The sequence below is a fragment of the Mesoplodon densirostris genome, chromosome 6, assembly GCF_025265405.1.
Source record: "Mesoplodon densirostris isolate mMesDen1 chromosome 6, mMesDen1 primary haplotype, whole genome shotgun sequence".
Taxonomy (NCBI): Eukaryota; Metazoa; Chordata; class Mammalia; order Artiodactyla; family Ziphiidae; genus Mesoplodon; species Mesoplodon densirostris.
Window position 1 is genome coordinate 87,416,911 of NC_082666.1, and position 18,510 is coordinate 87,435,420.

An 18,510-nucleotide genomic window follows, 5' to 3' on the forward strand; every position below is an offset into this window, starting at 1 on the left:
TCAGGGTATATGCCCTGTAGTGGGAATGCTAGTTCTGTTTTTAGTTTTTTAAGGAACCTACATCCTGTTCTTCATAGTGGCTGTATCAATTTACATTCCCACCAACACTGCAAGAGGGTTTCCTTTTCTCCACACCCTCTCCAGCATTTATTGTTTGTAGATTTTTTGATGATGGCCATTCTGACTGGTGTGAGGTGATACCTCATTGTGGTTTTGATTTGCATTTCTCTAATGATTAATGATGTTGAGCATTCTTTCATGTGTTTGTTGGCAATCTGTATATCTTCTCTGGAAACCATAATTCAAAGAGTCATGTACCACAATGTTCACTGCAGCTCTATTTACAATAGCCAGGACATGGAAGCAACCTAAGTGTCCATCGACAGATGAATGGGTAAAGAAGATGTGCACATATATACAATGGAATATTACTCAGCCATAAAAAGAAACGAAATTGAGTTATTTGTAGTGAGGTGCATGGACCTAGAGTCTGTCATACAGAGTGAAGTAAGTCAGAAAGAGGAAAATAAATACTGTGTGCTAACGCATATATATGGAATATCTAAAAAAAAAAAAAAAGGTTCTGAAGAACCTAGGGCCAGGACAGGAGTAAAGACACAGACGTAGAGAATGGACTTAAGGACACGGGGAGGGGGAAGGGTAAGCTGGGACAAAGTGAGAGAGTGGCATGGACTTATATATACTACGAAGTATATACTACGAAGTGTAAAATAGATAGCTATTGGGAAGCAGCCGCATAGCACAGGGAGATCAGCTCGGTGCTTTGTGACCACCTAGAGGGGTGGGATAGGGCTGGTGGGAGGGAGATGCAACAAGGAGGAGATATGGGGATATATGTATATGTGTAACTGATTCACTTTGTTATAAAGCAGAAACTAAGACACCATTGTAAAGCAATTATATGCCAATGAAGATGTTAAAAAATAAAATGTGCATTCATTATTTGAATATAAAATTTTTTTAATGATTTTTAAAAGAAATAAACATAAACCACTTCCGGGTGTATAATTTTCATCTACTAGTAGAAGTGTAGATCACTTGATGCTATCAGTACTACTCATGGTTTTGAGAAAAAAATACACTGCATGTGCTTAAGAAAATGATCCTGATTCATACCTTAACTTCTTGTAAATGACATTCTTGAAGAAGGAAGAACTTTGTTCTAGCCTAAGGAATTGGGTAAAGAATTTACAGGATTTGAATGTATGGCATCTGCCCAGAGGGTTGTATATTTTTCAGACTTTGAAGAATTTGCTGCAGGTATTAATTGAATTGGTGAATAATCTTAACCAAGGTGATTACAATTCAAATATTGACGTATCTTTAATTCGTAACATCAAACTAGCCCTGAGCCAAACTCTGTGTGTGTGTGTGTGTGTGTGTGTGTGTGTGTGTGTGTGTGTGTGTGTGTGTGTGTGTGTGTGTGTGTGTGTGTGTGTGTGTGTGGTGGAGGAACGAGGAGGGGCAGATAGTGACAAGAATCACAGAACTTCCCTATACCCCCAAGGATTACTATTGTTGCTTCTGATCTCTAGGGCTTATGGATGAATTGTATTCCACTCCATAGCATTGTTTCCTTTGGGGCAATGCATTATCAGAGGAAAGTGTCTCTTGTGTCATTAAATTGGTCCAGTGGCTCCTGTCTTTTGAGGTTTACCAGTTACACTGACAGCATTTCTGCATCATTTCTAGTTTCTCTTTGTTCTTACCCTCCGTGGTACCTGGTTTGCTCAGGTCCCCTCCAGCCTCTTTCCAGCACATTCAGAGCAGCAGCCACAGGGGTGAGGCCCCACAGCAGTACACAGAGAGCCTAATTTACACCCTCTCTCTTGATTCGGTGTCCAGCTTTGAACCCACCTCCTAATCATGACACAGACTGCTTCACCCGCCTCACAAGTTTTATTCTTACTTCTTCTGCTAAGTGTCTTTATTTAGTTATTTTGATTGTTAGCATAGCATTCTTGTTTGTTTGATTGTGCTTTAGCCTTGCAATTATGATTTTTTTCTTTTAGTACACCACATGCTATGACACTAAAAAAAGGGTTGCTGAGTGTCAAGTACTCTGGGAATACTTGGAGGTCAGTGGCTCTCTAAAATGCAGCACCTGTAATATTGATTTGCACGATAGGTGTGCTTTTAAAACAAAGTAGATTCGTAAATGGTCTCTGTAGGGATAGCTTATTTTATGCTGTGGGAAAGGCAGAGTACTGGAATGTTGAAGATGACTGCATAAGAGGTATCCAGTTCCCTTGGGGGCTGAAGGGAATTGTGGAATCAGTCAACTGTTCATTAATATGAAAAATCCAATATCAGTTTTAATCAAAACCACATAGCCGACCTTCCTTTTACAGAATACCTAGTCACAGGGCCAGCCAGCATGTTTGTTGCGCCTTGTACAAGCCTCCAGTCCTTGCTGACTGATTGGGTAGTGACATTTACCAGTATTAATTCAGTTTAATCCAATTCAATCAACAACGGTGTACCAATTACATTGTGCCGAGTACACTACTTGTGATACAATTTGACTACAACTCAGATCCGGTCCTGGAGGAGTCATAGTCTAGTAGGAATAAACATATGGCTAATTAAGCATCACAGTTGTGGCTGATACAGGAAAGTAAAACACTGTGACTATTACAGGGGCAACTTTTTGTACCTGGAGTTAATGTGCTTGCAAATGTATATGCAAAAGCTTAAAGTTTTTATTTTGAAAACTTAAAAAATGCCTTTTCTATTCGTGCATCTCTTTTCACCGTTTTCTAGTGATTTTGGATTCCTTAGCTCACTGAGTAGTGGAAATGGTAATCGGAATATTAATTCATTTGTGTGAATGTATTTTTTGGAGTAAAACTTTATGGGACCAGATGCTAGATCTCCACTCAGGAGCTTCCTTTAACCAAAAACTACTGAGCTTCAGTATCCAATCCAGGATGAACCCCTGGTTCTTCCTGAGTTGCCATTGTCCAGAAAAGCATCATAACTTTTATGTTTTCTTCTTGAAAATCAGCAGTGGTAAGAGTAGCCTATAAAGCAATTATGTTGGTCCCTGAGTGCCAAAGGGTAAACCTCTCCAAAGCCATTTAAATTAATCAAGAAGGCAAAATGTTAATAAGTCAATATGGTGAATAAGCAGGGGAAATTTGAATCCTGAGCATCATCCCATCTGTAAAACCTGGTCTAATAAGTGGAATAACTCTATGCATTGTGAATTGAATGTGGGATGATATGCTTGGCCTGATCAAGTCAACAACTAAATATAATCAGATAAAAGAATTGTTGAAAAACGTTTCCCTGCTTCTCTTTGGTGGAATACCATTGTACAGAACACAATCAGAATTAAGAGGCTTATGTATATTTAGCTTAATTAAATATTTAATCAAATGTCATCTACCTATTATTTCCACTCTGCAATTTTCCATAACACCCAGAAGAATTAGCTAATTTTGAACATTTCTGTTGACTTTCTTGAAATTGAACACTATTGCTTTATGCTTCTATCCATCTTTTGGTTGTCCCCCAATCTGTCCCTCCTTCATCACCTTTAGCTTCACTGGGAAAACCGAGTGGAATTAGTAATCACTCACAGCATTTAGAAGCTCAGCTGACCTGAATGAAAAGCCCAGGACCCATCGAGGTTGAAAAATGAAATTGCTGTGCCTTGTTGTGATTTTCACATATTTCTACCTCGCTCCCTGAAACTGCTTCTTACTCTTAATTAGAAGGAAAATGTGAACAGATATATTATATAAGACAGTGGAATAGGGACCGGGCACCAGGTCGAGGCCATTTAATTAAAAGGTGTAAGATAAATAGACTGTAAAATTCAGCTAGTCCTATATAAAAGTAGTCTGCTTAGCAGAATTGAATAAGCTAAATCAACATGTGAATTTCCAGAAGAGAGGGAAAACAGCTTTGAAATCTTATCAGCTTTATTTTTACTTTTAGTTTGCTTTAGGTTCAAGATCACAGGCTCAGCGCAATGTTTTAAAAAGAAGGAAAAGAAGAAAAAAAGGAAAGGAGAGATGGAAGTAAGAGAGAAATCAGTCACATGAGTGTGTGGTTGCAGATTGTAATCAAAGAACGTTGTTCTGGTTTGCTTGTCTCATATTAAATGGACATCAGCATATTTTTCAATAGTTTGGCAAATTATTTCAATAGTGATTAGGAACAAGAGTTGTCTGGACTGTGGCTTCAAAATAGCTTGAGCTAGATTTGCAGTAACAAAGAAGCAATGTTACAGAGAGGAATTTTGCAGTGTTTGCTAGGGGGCACTGCAAGGCTATCTTTGCCTTGTTTGTTCCTTTGAGCTGTTAGTGGTTGGTCCATTTTAATTATCTGTGTTTCCGTGAGAGATGACGTATCACGTTAATTATGGAGTTTTTAGCTTCCTAATGGTTTTTATCTAACTGCTTTTGTTTCCTTTGCCCTCAAATTCTATGTTTTCTGGTGGGATTTGGGTAAATTGAAAACACTAGATTATAGTAGGGGTTTATTCTAGGAAATAACTGAATCCAGCTGCCACTATGAAAAGTGAGGTTTGTTTTCCCCTAAAATAGCCAGGCCCAAGCACATCCCAGAGTTTGGTGTTGAGCATCCAAATCTTGGGCTTCTTATACTGATAAGCGTTCCTTGTCTTTTGAAGTCAGTGTGAGAGATTTTTGAAAAAAGCTGCTCTCTTCCCTGTCATCAACAGGGCCTGGTTCACCCATGACCACAACATGATTAAATAATAAGAATATTAAAAAGCACCTGAGGACAGGAGAGTCCCATCAGTCTTGGTTCAGAAATTTTACTTTTCTGAGGGGAAAAAATAGTCATGCCCAAGGCAGTGCTGCTTTTACCTCAGAGCACCATAATTGAACCAGTTTGGGTTTCTTCTGATGCCGTTTGTCCACGGTAGAGTTCTCTTAACTAAATTGCATTAGATATTTTCATGGCCCAGGTAAAGCCACTCAACAGTTAAATTCTTTAGAAACTAAGTGAACAGGGCTTCCCTGGTGGCGCAGTGGTTGAGAGTCCGCCTGCCGATGCAGGGGATACAGGTTCGTGCCCCGGTCTGGGAAGATCCCACATGCTGCGGAGCGGCTGGGCCTGTGAGCCATGGCCGCTGAGCCTGCGCGTCCGGAGCCTGTGCTCCGCAATGGGAGAGGCCACAACAGTGAGAGGCCCACGTACCGCAAAAAAAAAAAAAAAAAAAGAAAGAAACTAAGTGAACAACTTTCACTGTAAATGCTCCAACAAGAGGCAGACAGAGAACACTCATAGGGTCAGCAGAAAATGGAGAGCTCTTAGCTTGGATATCTGTAGTGATTTCAGACATACATAGCCTCAACTCAAGTTATGAAGGACTAAATCAGTGATCTGCTTGCAAGATCAAGCAGCTGTCAGTAGATTCTTCAAGGGAAGGGCCACCCAGATAGCATGTATTGTAAATCAGTCCTTTTTAAACCTTTAAACTAAAACTCAACTCATTTCCAAGAGGCCCAGTTCTTAGGGTGGCCACTCTATGATGACCAATGGACACATCTCCAAGGCATAATGGAGACATCTGGCTGTCACTTACATTCAGATTATTTGGGTGGCTAACTGCTACCCACCCAATATCTATTTCTCATTTACTTCCTTACTAGCACAATCCCAGTTTTACTGGGTGTGTCAATTGCCCAGCTAAAAGACTACTTTTTCTAACTCTCCTTGCAGCTAAAGTTTCCTGTGTGAAACAATTCTGACCAATGAATTTGTAAGTTTTTGTCGGTGCTTCCAAGAAATCATTTAAAATGGGACAGACTTGACTGGCTTGTCCTTTAGCCTTTCGTCTTTTCCAGTATCCTTTGTTTCTGGAACATAGATTCAACCATGATGCAGAGTAAGAACCATCATGTGACTGTGAGTTTACAAGGACATGATGGGTTGGCTGAGCTCAGTGATAGAAGGAGTAGGACTCCTAGTGCTGTCACAGAGCCTCAGGCCGGCACTGGACTACCTAATTAGACTTCTTATTACCTGATAAATAAAACTCCTGCCTTATATAAATCACTGATATTTCACTTTTCCCTTTAATGCAGCTGAAGTAAATTCTTACCTGATACACACACCTTACAGCAAAAATATAAGCAAGTGACATAATAAGCAGTCAACTTTAAATTTCTTCAAAGTTTATTTTCTTTTGAAAAAATTCATTTTTTATAATTTTTATTATAATATAAAATACCATGATTTTTTTTTTTTTTTACAAAACATACTTCAAGGAAAATTGATGATCCAGGTAGTGTTGGGACATTTATCCTCTGACTTCTCATAGCATGTCCTGTCACTGTTTATTCAATATGGAAAATACAACATTGGAATAGAGTCCAGGAAATTTGCCAAAACATATATCCCTTAAAAATGCAAGGAGTAGGTTAAGCTTAGTATTGTCATATCTAAAATGGGAGTAAAAATACTAAAACCAACTCATCATCAAAAGGAATAAGTAAAATGAAACTAAATCGCCAAACACTGTGTCTGGTGTATAATAAATACTAAATATGATTTGTATAAGACATGTAATAGACATTTCATATATACAATTGCATACCATTTTATTTTACATGAAACATAAATATAGTTTATATTATAGAATTTGAACATCATATTCTACATGTGGGTGTATTATATGTCATATACATTTAAATACTCATTAATAGTCATCCAACAGTGTGTCAGGCACTGTTCTATATGTAAGTGAATGCAGTGGTGAACAGGATGTCTTGACCAAGTTACAGTCTATTATGCTACAGAGAATATACCTTTGAATCTGTAATATATTGAGTACTCATCAAAGGATTTGAATGGTAATATAAATTCACTCTCATAAATGTAGATAAATTGGAAAAGGCAACTTTTATACTTCTTTTACAAAAGGTCATTTGCCCAAAATGCCAAGACCTAGCCACATACTTCACCATATCTATAATAACACAGATAATAGCACAGATGATAATCTGAATGTAAGTGGTGTCTAAAGTAGGACTCCAGCATGCTTGGGAGACATCACCACAAGAGAAGTGCCCTAAGAGGTGGGTCTTCTGGACATGAAATTATTTACAGTCCAGGAATTCAATGTCCAAGGTGCTCATGCCATCTGAACAGTGTGGCCACAATTTTCAGCAAATTTCCTGAGTTTTTCTCAAAAATAAAAACTGGATCTTACAAAGAGGAAACATGGTATTAATCATTAATAATTTCATCAAACATTTTCCAGCCTTCTGCCTTCCAAGCATGCATAGGGTTGCATTCCCTAGCACTCTTGTGTTTGGGTGGAGCCATGTGGTTAGTTTTAGCCAAAGAATTGTGTATGGAAGTGGTATAGATCACCTACAGGCTAGGATATTAGCTGATGTGGGTGAGAAAGTGAAGAACTCTTTTTCCTCTAGCACCATGACCTACAATGTTCAGGTCATGGAGGTTGGCTGCTCCATGAGCCCAAATCTCTGTGTGATTATGGTGAGCAGAGTCCCCCTGTCAACCCATGAATAGACATGTAGCATGAGCAAGAAATAAATATGGTAGTTCTGGGCCATGTGGTTTCAGTGGTTATTTATTAATGCAGCATCACCTGGCTTTATCCTGTCTGATACTGACGTGGTCATTATATCTGGATCATCCTTAAATCTCTGTTGTTCTCAATTTCTATGTCAAATCCTCCTCAATTTATACTAATCTTATTTTCAAGTTACATCTTTAATCTGTCCTCTACTTAGACCAGGCTATCATTATCTTTTGCCTGACTCTGTTACAATCTCCCAGGTCTCTTCCTATCCACCCTATTACTCTCAAACTATTCTCCACTTTGTACTGAGAATGATATTCTTATAAAATTAATCAGTCTGTTACTCCCACCATAGTTAGTATAAAATCAAATTCCCTATGAAGTTCTAGCAGACCATTAAGCAGACTCACCCTGTGCAATATGCCTAATTTTATTGTAGTCCAGTTACATTATTGATCATTTGGTTCATTAAAAACACCCATTTTGGGCCTCCCTGGTGGCGCAGTGGTTGGGAGTCCGCCTGCCGATGCAGGGGATACGGGTTCGTGCCCCGGTCTGGGGGGATCCCATATGCCGCGGAGCGGCTGGGCCCGTGAGCCGTGGCCGCTGGGCCTGCGCGTCCGGAGCCTGTGCTCCGCGGCGGGAGGGGCCACAACAGTGAGAGGCCCGCATACCGCAAAAAAAAAAAAAAAAAAAAAAAAAAAAAAAAAAAAAACCACCCATTTTTTCCCCCCTACCTCAGGGCCATTGCTTAAACTCTTCCACCTTCTTGAGTTTTCTTCCATGCTGTCTTTCCTCCAACTAGAACATAAATCAATAATGCCAGGGACTGTGCCTCCTTTGTTCAACATTATAGCCAGGTGACTGCTAGTCCCTGCTACATTGCAGGCATTAATGCATTTCTATTTAATGAAAGACTGAAGAATAAAAGAAACAAAGGAAGAAGTTTCATGAATTCTCCTGAGGATTTGAAAAGTAACTATTACACTAATGAGAAACTTTAAATTAGAAATGGGGCATTTTAAATCAAAGTGCCTCAAATCAGGTACATATACTACATGGAGTTGTCCATACCAATTGGAATTGTATTAAGAACCAGGAGCAATCTAAATTAAAAAAACCAAGATGAAGATCAAAGTCATATTCAGAGATAGCCTCTAAACTCATGAAGGTTAAAATTGATCCTATAAATATGTAATTATCAATCCAGATTAAATATGTTTTATGACAAACGTAGCTTGAAATCCTTAGATATCAAACAGATGGCACCTTCTATTTGTAAGGCTTCATAAGTCACCTGCTGCCAAAATACAGAGACTGGCTATGTTTCAGACCTAGAAAAGACATAGTATATAACTGATTTACAAAGAAAAATGATCTAGGAGTTTCCATAACTGAAGAAAGTATCATTTTATGACTGATCTAGATTTTGTATGGTAGATAACAAAAAGAAAGAAACAAAAAGGGCCAGTGTAACAAAATATGAAGGAATATTTAAAAGATGTTAAAGCCATTTGACAATGAATTTATACAGTACCTGAGGAATCACAAAATTGCCTTCTGGAAAAAAACGTTAATTCTTCTATATTCACTGAAGCTGCTGAAATGAAAATCGACTTCTGATTGAATATCCCTTTCTGATTAAAAGGGAGGTGGTTTAGAGGCCATGAAGTTTAATTAAAAATGGTACTAGATTGAAAGTCAAGAGAGCTGGCTATAATCACAGCTCAATCTTAAACACATGACCTTAAGAAAGGTATTTTCACTAGGTCTTGGTTTACTCAAGAGAAAATGAAGAAAATAATATCTATACTCCAGGTCTGCAATGAAGATTGAATCAGGTAGAATATGCAAAAGTTGCTAGCAGAGGACTTAGCTTATAGAAAGTATTTCAAAAGTTTCCTCTCCTTGGCCTAGGTGGTTTAGTGCTATGCATGATGAGGTGCAATATAATTAATTTTTAAAGATATTATATATTGGGCAGGCTGAATTGGAGAGTATGCTATGACCTCCCAACAGCATTGGACACAAAGAACAGAGATGGAGGGAGGATTATAAATTTGGGTGCTGAGGAGCAGTAGTAACCAACTGCTAATGCTAACTGTAGAAAGATCATGATGAATTCAGACTTCATTCAGGCAAATGTTTATATATAAGGGAGACTCATCAAGTGAACTGGGCAGGGTAACCAGGGATTCCAAGTAATAATCAAGGTGGAGACTATTAGGAGTATGGTTCCAGGTAATCAGTGTATTCAGAAGAGAAATGAGCCAGTGACTGAGAAGTTGGTGAAAACACTGAGCAGGCCTGTGAGAGCTGGGTAGAGCATCACCGAGGGCTTCTTTCGCAGAATGACAGGGGCACGTCAAACTCAAATTTAGAATTACTGGATCAAAGTGTTTGTATATTTGTAATTTTGATAGATTCTGCCAACTTTACCTCCTTAGAGAGTTCATGTATTTACATGTCTATCCACAATGTATAAAACTGTCTCTTTGCCCTAGATTTACAAATCAAAACAATGTGTTCTCAAACTTTTTTATTTTTGCTGATGTGATAGTGAAAACTCATATGTTTTGGTAGGCTGTTCATCTGCCTAAAGGTGTAATAGGTTGGATCTTAGTTTCTCCTGCTTTTAATAAGTCATTGGGACATACCTAAAAATTGTTGAGAAATATTAACTTCAGGGTCACTCTGGGAGAACAAGTGGCCAAGAAAAGAAAGTGTGCATCCAAACAAACCTGACTTAAAAAGCCATTTACACAATTACTTAGCTGTGGACCTTTAGTAATTTATTTATTTTCTCTGAGCTATAGTTTTCTCTTCTGTAAATAGAATTATTGAATTGTGGGATTTACTGAAAATCTTATGAAGCACCTGCCATTTAATATGCATATAAGACTTAATTTAGAAGCAATTTGAACTCTTTATTAAGTATTAAATTATAATTGGGTAAATGTGTGTGTGTTTCATGCTAAAATGATTCTTATCCTATTTGTATATTCTTTTGGAGTTTAGATATCTAAATTCACTAACACAGAACAGGTTATGTCCTGTACATTCTAGGTAAGCAATGTGAAATTGTATTTACTGAAAATCTGTAAAGTCAGTAAGTTAGAATGTCATACCAGTAACTTTGATTTCTTTTAGGGTTTCACAGTAGGCCCCAATTCCAATTTCTTTCAGAATAACTTTGTCTAAAGCTTTTGGAAATGTTATATGGAAATAGAATTTCTAGTGCTGAGTTTTACATGGTCTCAATCCTTCCTCCCCAAATCTAGTGTATTGTTTTATTCAAGATTGATGAAACATATCTCGTTCCCATTATCTATTATTTCCATTATGTAAGACAACTGAAAATTCACTTTTGTTTTCATTTTCTTCCTCTATCTTGGGAAAATTGTACATTTCCAACTTGCTGGGAGATTTAGCCTAATCCTTCAAGTCAAGGTAGGGAAAAATATCTACATTCCAACTTAATCTTATGCCTGGTCTCCTGCAAAGCCTACCTAATCTCCTTGTGCCCACTGTGTCTGTTTTTAGTCTCTTTCACTATACTTCATAGTACTTACTGCAAACTGTAATTCTATATTTATGTGTGTATTTCCTTTTGAAAAATTGCCTTCTCACAACTAGAATACAAGTTCCATGTAGTTAGAGAACATTTGCTTTATTAACCACCATGCACCAATTCCAAAAACTTTACTCAGCCTGTAGTAGTTATTAAAACATATTTATTGAATAAATAAATACATTCCCATACTGTCAGATATCTTAAAGCACCTCTTAGGAATAGATTGCTTATTGTATTATGAATGATTTAGTTCAAAGTCTTTCTACATATTCCTCTGTTTTTCTCTTTAAAATGCATCTTTCTAAAACCCAGCAAATTTTATTACCTCTCTAGGCTGATAATGATCATCTGAGTTTCATTTTTCCATTGTGGATAATTTCCACATTAGTTAGAAAGCAATGAAACAAAATATTACTATTTTTAGTCTCTACAGCATGAGAATACAATACTTTTATTCTTCCACTATAGCTGTTGGTAAAAATATAAGGCAATGTTTCTGTTCAGTAGGTTTCTCTGACTGTCTGGTAAATGCAATCAGTATTTTTTGGGGGTACTTTCTGACATATACACAGAGAATAGAGTATAAGAGCCTATCTTTAAAAACTCATTGTCCAATAGGATGTAAAAATCTAAGGGGTGTGACAACTGTCACAAAAGACTAAAAGACCAACAGAAAATCCTGAATTCAGTGCAGCTAAATTTATTTGACCTACCGCAATAAGGGAAAATACAACTGTCACAGTCTTGGTAACACCTCAGAAGAGGAAAACTGGGGAGGTGGGGAATATTTTGTATGATTTTAGAATTTTAAAGAGTAATTTTAAGGTGGGTCTTGCAAGGAGGGGAGCTGGTTGGGACCGGGCAGAGTTTATTACATAATTGCTTTGCACTGGTATGTACAGAGAAGCAAGGGTCTTGAAGTAAGGTATGATGAGTAAGCTTAGTCTCAGTAAGTAAGCTATTCTTGCTTGCTCAGTCTTATCTTCCAGGAGCAAGTATTCCCTGGAGCAAGAACCTAATTTTACTTTGCTTATTCTCAGTATTGTTTAACGTAGTCAGAGGAAGTATGCCAGTCCCAGTATTGTTTAACACAGGAACAGAAAATTATTTTGATATCGGGTTTCAATCCTTCCTTTTCCTGATTTATCACCTTTGGCTGAAGAAGAGACTATTATCATCTGATCACATGACAAATCCACAGCTGTATCACAGTTTGATGTTATGGTTGCGTATAAAGTTTCTGATAATAATCATTTCAACTTTTTTAAGCCTCAGATTTTCTTCTAGTTTTTGGGAAGATAATTTATTGCATTGTTTGATGGAGCCACAGCCATGAAACAACATTTAAGACTCTGGAGGTTACACAGTTGAGCACTGCAACACAGACACATATTAATTTGAATTATTATCAGAACTATGGTTCACTTCTAAGCCAGCAACAGAGTCCTCAAACTCTTGAGAATAGATCAAATCCCACACCCAAATGATCTCCAAAATTACATATGGGTATTTCTTGTATTTGTCTGGTTTTGGCATCAGGATAAATTGAAATAATAGAATGAGTTGAGAAGTATTCTATCCCCTTCTCTTTTTTAGAAGACTTTGTAAGGAATCGGTCATGTTTTCATTAACTGTTTGACCATAAATTTCTTTGGAATTCAGCCTCACAGCAATCTGTACACTATACTTTTTTTTGTTCATCAACTCACAAATCCACAAATTTATCCACAAAATTTATCCACAAAATTCTACCTTTCTGAAGCTTCATCATGTACTATAGTTATTACTTTAGCACTTTCTGGAGCAGTGTCACATACAAAACAAATTTCCTCTTTCTTTTCCTGAATGTAAAGTATTGTTGATTCATTAACATTGAACTCATTAACATTGAACTCATGGTAAACAACACGGTAAGTCATGCCTAAATGAAGCTTATCTAACACACATTTTCTCTGTAAGGCACATCACAGCCTTCTTGTGCTTAGGAATACTAGACAGCACTTCAGCACTACATTTGAAGGCCATTTAAAACAGCAAAACCACCAACAAAAAGCACAAAAATGTGAAAAACTTGGCCGTAAATATATGTCAAAAAGAGACTTGTTTACAGCATGAGAGATGACACAACAAGGCAGTGTGTTGCCTGGTTTGACCTCAGCTAAGAACCTGTGTGTTGGGTGACTCAGATTTTTCATTGCTTTACCTAAGTCTGTAAATGACTGTGAAAATGCCCTGAGTATCCATTTGGGTGGTTACAAATACACTTTGCAAGTAGTCAGATTTACAAATACAGAATCCACGAATACTGAGAATCAACTGTATGTTACTGTGCTCAATAGTGTCCTGCATTTCTCCCAGGCTCTTTTCATTGTTTCTCATTCTTATTTTCTTCTGCTCTCAGACTGTATGATGTCTGTCAATCTGTCTTCATGTTTACTGCTTTATTCTCCCAACCTCCCTCTCCTGTTGACCCCGTCTCGCAAATTTTTTATTTGGTTACCGGACTTTGTGAACTCCAGAATTTCCTTTGGGTTCATTTTATAATTTCTGTTTTTCATTGATATTTTCCAGTAGGTGCGACAGTATCATCATACCCTCCTCTAGTTCTTTAAGTGTGGCTTCCTTTAGTTCTTTGAACATATTTGTAATATAACTGCTTTAAAGTTTCTGTCCTCTAAGTACAAGTATTCAGACTCTCTTAAATGCAGTTTCTGTTGCCTGTTCTTTTAAATCCTGAAAATACATAATCTTGTTTATTTGGTTGTCTCATAATTTGTATTTTGTTGTTGTTGTTGTTCCAAACTGGATATTTTGATCATATGCTGTAGCAACTCTGATACTAACATCCCATCTCCAGGACTGTCCTTTTTTGCTAGTCTACTAGGGTTTTTTTGTTTTGTTTTGTTTTTTAGTTACTTGCTTGAACTAGTTGAGTGAAGACTGCTTTTCCCAAAATGTGCAGCCTCTAATGTTGCTCCTCAGAGAGTGTAGGCTTGGGTACGTACAGTCACCCTGAGTCCTCCTACCTCCCTGTGTTGACAGTGGATATCCGAGTTCTCTTTGACTGTCTCCTTTCATGAACTCCTTCTTGAGCTACTGCTTTAGCTTTGCAGACCAAATACCATCTGTATTGGTATCAGATGCAGCAGTTAGCCTACGCTAACTTCTAGCTGGTTGCTGTATAGTTTTTGAGGACTCCCTCGTAAATAAATTACTCTGAAGTCTGACCTGATTCTGTTTGAACAGAAACACTCTGATTTCCATTTGTAGGAGTCATCTTTGAGGCCAAACCTTAAGGCTTCCTCCACCCCTAGGAGGGCTCTTTGCTGCTTCTTTCCTTAGTTATTTCTGCTAACCTTCTAGCTGTTCTGCCTTTTATCTTAGTGCTGTTACAGAGCTATAAGCCTCCTACTAATTACTCACTACCCAAATCACCACTGTTGATTACAGTGCAGTTAGGCTTGAAGTTCTCCACGCTCTGTTCCATATAAGATGAGTCCTCTTAGGGAGAGGTATGGAGCTCTTTGTTCTTTTAGCCTTCCTCTTCCTCCTGGGCAGAATATAAGTGCTACTGCTTCAGAGTTGGGGGTGAGGATAGCAGCCTATTTCTCTTGCAGAGACACCCATGTTCTATGAGCAGAGTTCTAGGCAAAGACACTCTCTGGTCTTCTTGGCTTTCTTCTCCTATCATGGAACCTTAGCTATACACATGAACTGGGACAAGGATAATTAGGGCCCAGTATTCTCAGCCTATCATACCTAATTTAGAACTTCTTTCCTATGACAAGGCCTAGGTAGAGAAAGAGGACCTCCAACTTCTCTGCCATTTTCTCCTGAAATAGAGCTTTTGCAACATGGAGTCAGGAGAGGAAGGGATGAAAAATAGGTGGCCTGCCCCTCCTAGGGAGATACCATAACCCTAGGCTTGGAGCTGCAGTGAAAGAGTACCCTATCTTCCTAATTTCACATGCCTAGGGTAGATCTTCCATCACTTTGCCTGGGAAGGGAAGGGGGCAAGTCATCGTTCAAAAGTCACTGACTCTTTCTGTTCTTAACAAGATTTAGTAGATTTTCTTGAATAAATGTTTCTCTATTTGCTATATGACCTTAGGACAACTTCCAAAGATTTTTATATTGCTTTTTATACTTTCACGAGTTACTGTTTTTTTATTGGGAAGAGGGTCCACAGAGTTCCTCACATCACTATTCTAGAAGTGCTTCTGACTTGGCATTTTTTTGTGATGTTTCACTGTTTACAACATACTTATATCTAAATACTTTTTCCATCTCTGATTACATCTCAAAAATTTGTGCTAAACAGAACATACCTCATCATTTATAATCTATTCTGATCACTTCATGTTGGGAGGATATCTCTTCCAAGAGTTCCAGTTGGAAACGGAGACATAAAAGCCTTTTCTGCTTCCTTATTTCCATCCTTAATTGAGGTTTCAACCACAGTGTTGGCAGGTAGTAAATGTGGGCATAGAGAATGGAGACTCTTTTTCTAGCCCTATTTTCCAGTCCTTTCCAAGCCCATTGGTAGAGTATTGGAAATGTTTCTATCTATCTTTTGGCTCTGTGGTAGGGAGACAACTTTTATGTCATCAACCTGTATCCTCCATACTATGTTTTTGTTTTGTTTTAAAATAAAAGCTATATGTTAAATCCACAAGCTCTGGGTCTTAAATTTTAAATCATTAAACCATGACTTTCTCTCTCAAAATTCACAACTGTTCCAAATCACTAGTGTTTTTACTTTCAATAAATTGTCTTTTCAGTAACCAAAACAAACAATGTGGCTGTTTATTCCTGCCTATCCTTAAGGGCAAGGGAAATGGAAAGTAGAGAGGACAATGAGCACAAGGAAACTTGGACCAAAAATGTCAATTAACGTTTCAAAATATTATCCCACTATTACTTTAGAATTACTTAGCAAATCACAAGGTGTTTTTATTTGGCGGAGGGGGACTGTGGGATGATGGTAGGGTGGAGAGACGGTGGCTGCTAGTAAAAGCTCAGTTGGTTCCTTTCTTCTGTAAAAACCAAGTATAATTTAGAAGAGCAGGAAGAATAAAGAAATGAGCTACTTACTTTCATATGGTTTCTTTTAAAATAGTTATTCCTAAAATCTGTTTTTTCTTAGCTCTTTTCAGAGTTTCCATTCCTGTATGAAGAGTCCAAAGCTCCCTAAATGTCTCTGACATGCCATGTTCATCTTTTCTACATTTATAGAATGTTGTGGTTTTGCCCCGTTTGCATAGACTCCATTTGAACATTGTCATTCTCTGCTTTTTTACGTGAGCTCTACTTGATTGTTTCATGCTGCAGTTTTTAGTATGTCTGAAAGTCAGCACCACCTGAGCAACGGGAGCAACTTTTCCCTGTAAAAGAAGCTAAGAATTCATTATAAATAATTTTTGTTTATTAGGAAACAAGGGAATATTTTCTAAAAAATGATAAAACAAAATGAGAAAGCTGCCAAGATTGTTAATCATTCTTTCCCCAGATCAGAACACCCATCAGCTTGAAAACCAGGAGGAAAGCTGGGGGATCATTAATCTGGTGTGTAGGGTAATATTTTCACTGATTAGTCTCCCCTGAAATGTCCAACTTTTTTTTTTTTTAACTTAGTCATCCAGCCCTTTCACTTGCCAGTGAGTCAAGGAAGGGATTTAACAGTAGATACTGGGGTTGAGGGGTTGTCTCTTCCTGACCTGATTTTCAAAAACCTGGATCCTTAATGACATAGGAAGGGTTTGAGGCATATACAAATTATTTTGGAGAATAGTGGAGTAAGACCAAAATTTTCTTGCTGCTCCCTCTAAGAAAGAGGACAGATAGAGAATAATTCAACAGTAGTGGGTCCCATAGAGAGAATCCCTGTGCTATCTTCATGGGCTGATTCCTGGAGAGGTAGAATGGAGAGGCAGAAAATCGCCAAACAGGATCCTACAGAGATAGCAAGTTCCAAGTATAAAAAAAGCTCTGTTTTGTCTAGGCCTTCTACCTCTCCATCAAATTTCCCATAGCCTAACATTATGTTGTAGGAGGAACAGAATAATCTCCATGTGTCCAAGAGTGCAAATCAAGGGTGTGTAGAAAGGAAGAGAGCTATCAGACATGAATGAACCATGTATATGAAATTAAGTTATATGACCTTGGTAATCTGGACCAATGACTGAGACCCAAACAGGCCTATGGATTATCCATGTGGGCAAAAGATACAAAGGTCCAGGTGTCTTTGGCTTTGCTTTATTGTCCAATAAGACTGCTCAAATTTGAGCTATGACGCTTGCTTTCTATCAGTAGCTAATAGGTATTCCTTTTCTGTCAAGTTCCTAATACAGTATTTTCTTACATCTCATTAGCCAAAATAGCTGTATAGCCATACCTAATTGAAAAATAGGCTACGAAGTACAGTGTTTAGTGGGGTGACAATGTGTCTGGTTGTTTAAAACTAGGGTTCTTATTAAGGGTTGATATTAAGGAGTTCCCATTCTGTGGGACTTTATCCTCTCCAATCCTTTTTCCTGGGAGCTCTGATCATCTTCTCCCCAGACTCTGAACTCCACCTTCTCAACTCAGAGAGTATCCTGGGCTCTGCCTGGGTTCTCCCTGCCTGCATTACAACCTCAACTTTTTCTCAGATCAGTAAGCTGGGGCATCTTGATTGTGTCCCATCATGAAGGATCACTTTCCTTCCTTGCCTGATACCCAGTGTCTCAAAAACCTTTGTTTCATATATTTTTCTTTTCTTTTTTTTGTTTGTGTTTCAAGTAGGGAGGGTTCGTTGGGTCCCTGTTATTTTGTACTGGCTGAGAGTGGAAGTTCCCTACCCTATTCACTTTCTCCCCTATTCATTATTATACTCACATTTCTCATCAGCTTGGTGGGCTCTTTGCAAATTATTTTGGTGTTGTTTGTAATTGGCCAGAATGTAACTGAAGGTGGCATATGCCCATTACCTCCTGCCAGAGATAAAAGTGCTTGTGAATAGTCCCATCTCTAAGTCTGTCTTCCTGCCCACAGAATTTGAACTTGGTGGGGGGATGGGAATTAGTTCAAGAAGAGAGTATATCTGGAGTGAAAGAGTGTGGACTCGGAAAGCAGTAAGCAACACCCTGAGCAGAGTATATTGTAGAGATGACCAAAGGCCAGGGTGTATAATGAACAGATTAGGTTGGAGTACTCACTAGATAACACTCCTATGGACTTTAGCCTGATCCAAGTTAGCAAAATTTTTTTTTTGTATACTGATTAACAATTAATGCATTATGATAGGAATGGTACTGAATTTAAGGGATTGGCAGTCAGACAATTCAGGTCTGGTTTTAGTTATGAATGGCTTCATTTTCTAGCATAAGATGTTTTCAAGGTAGGT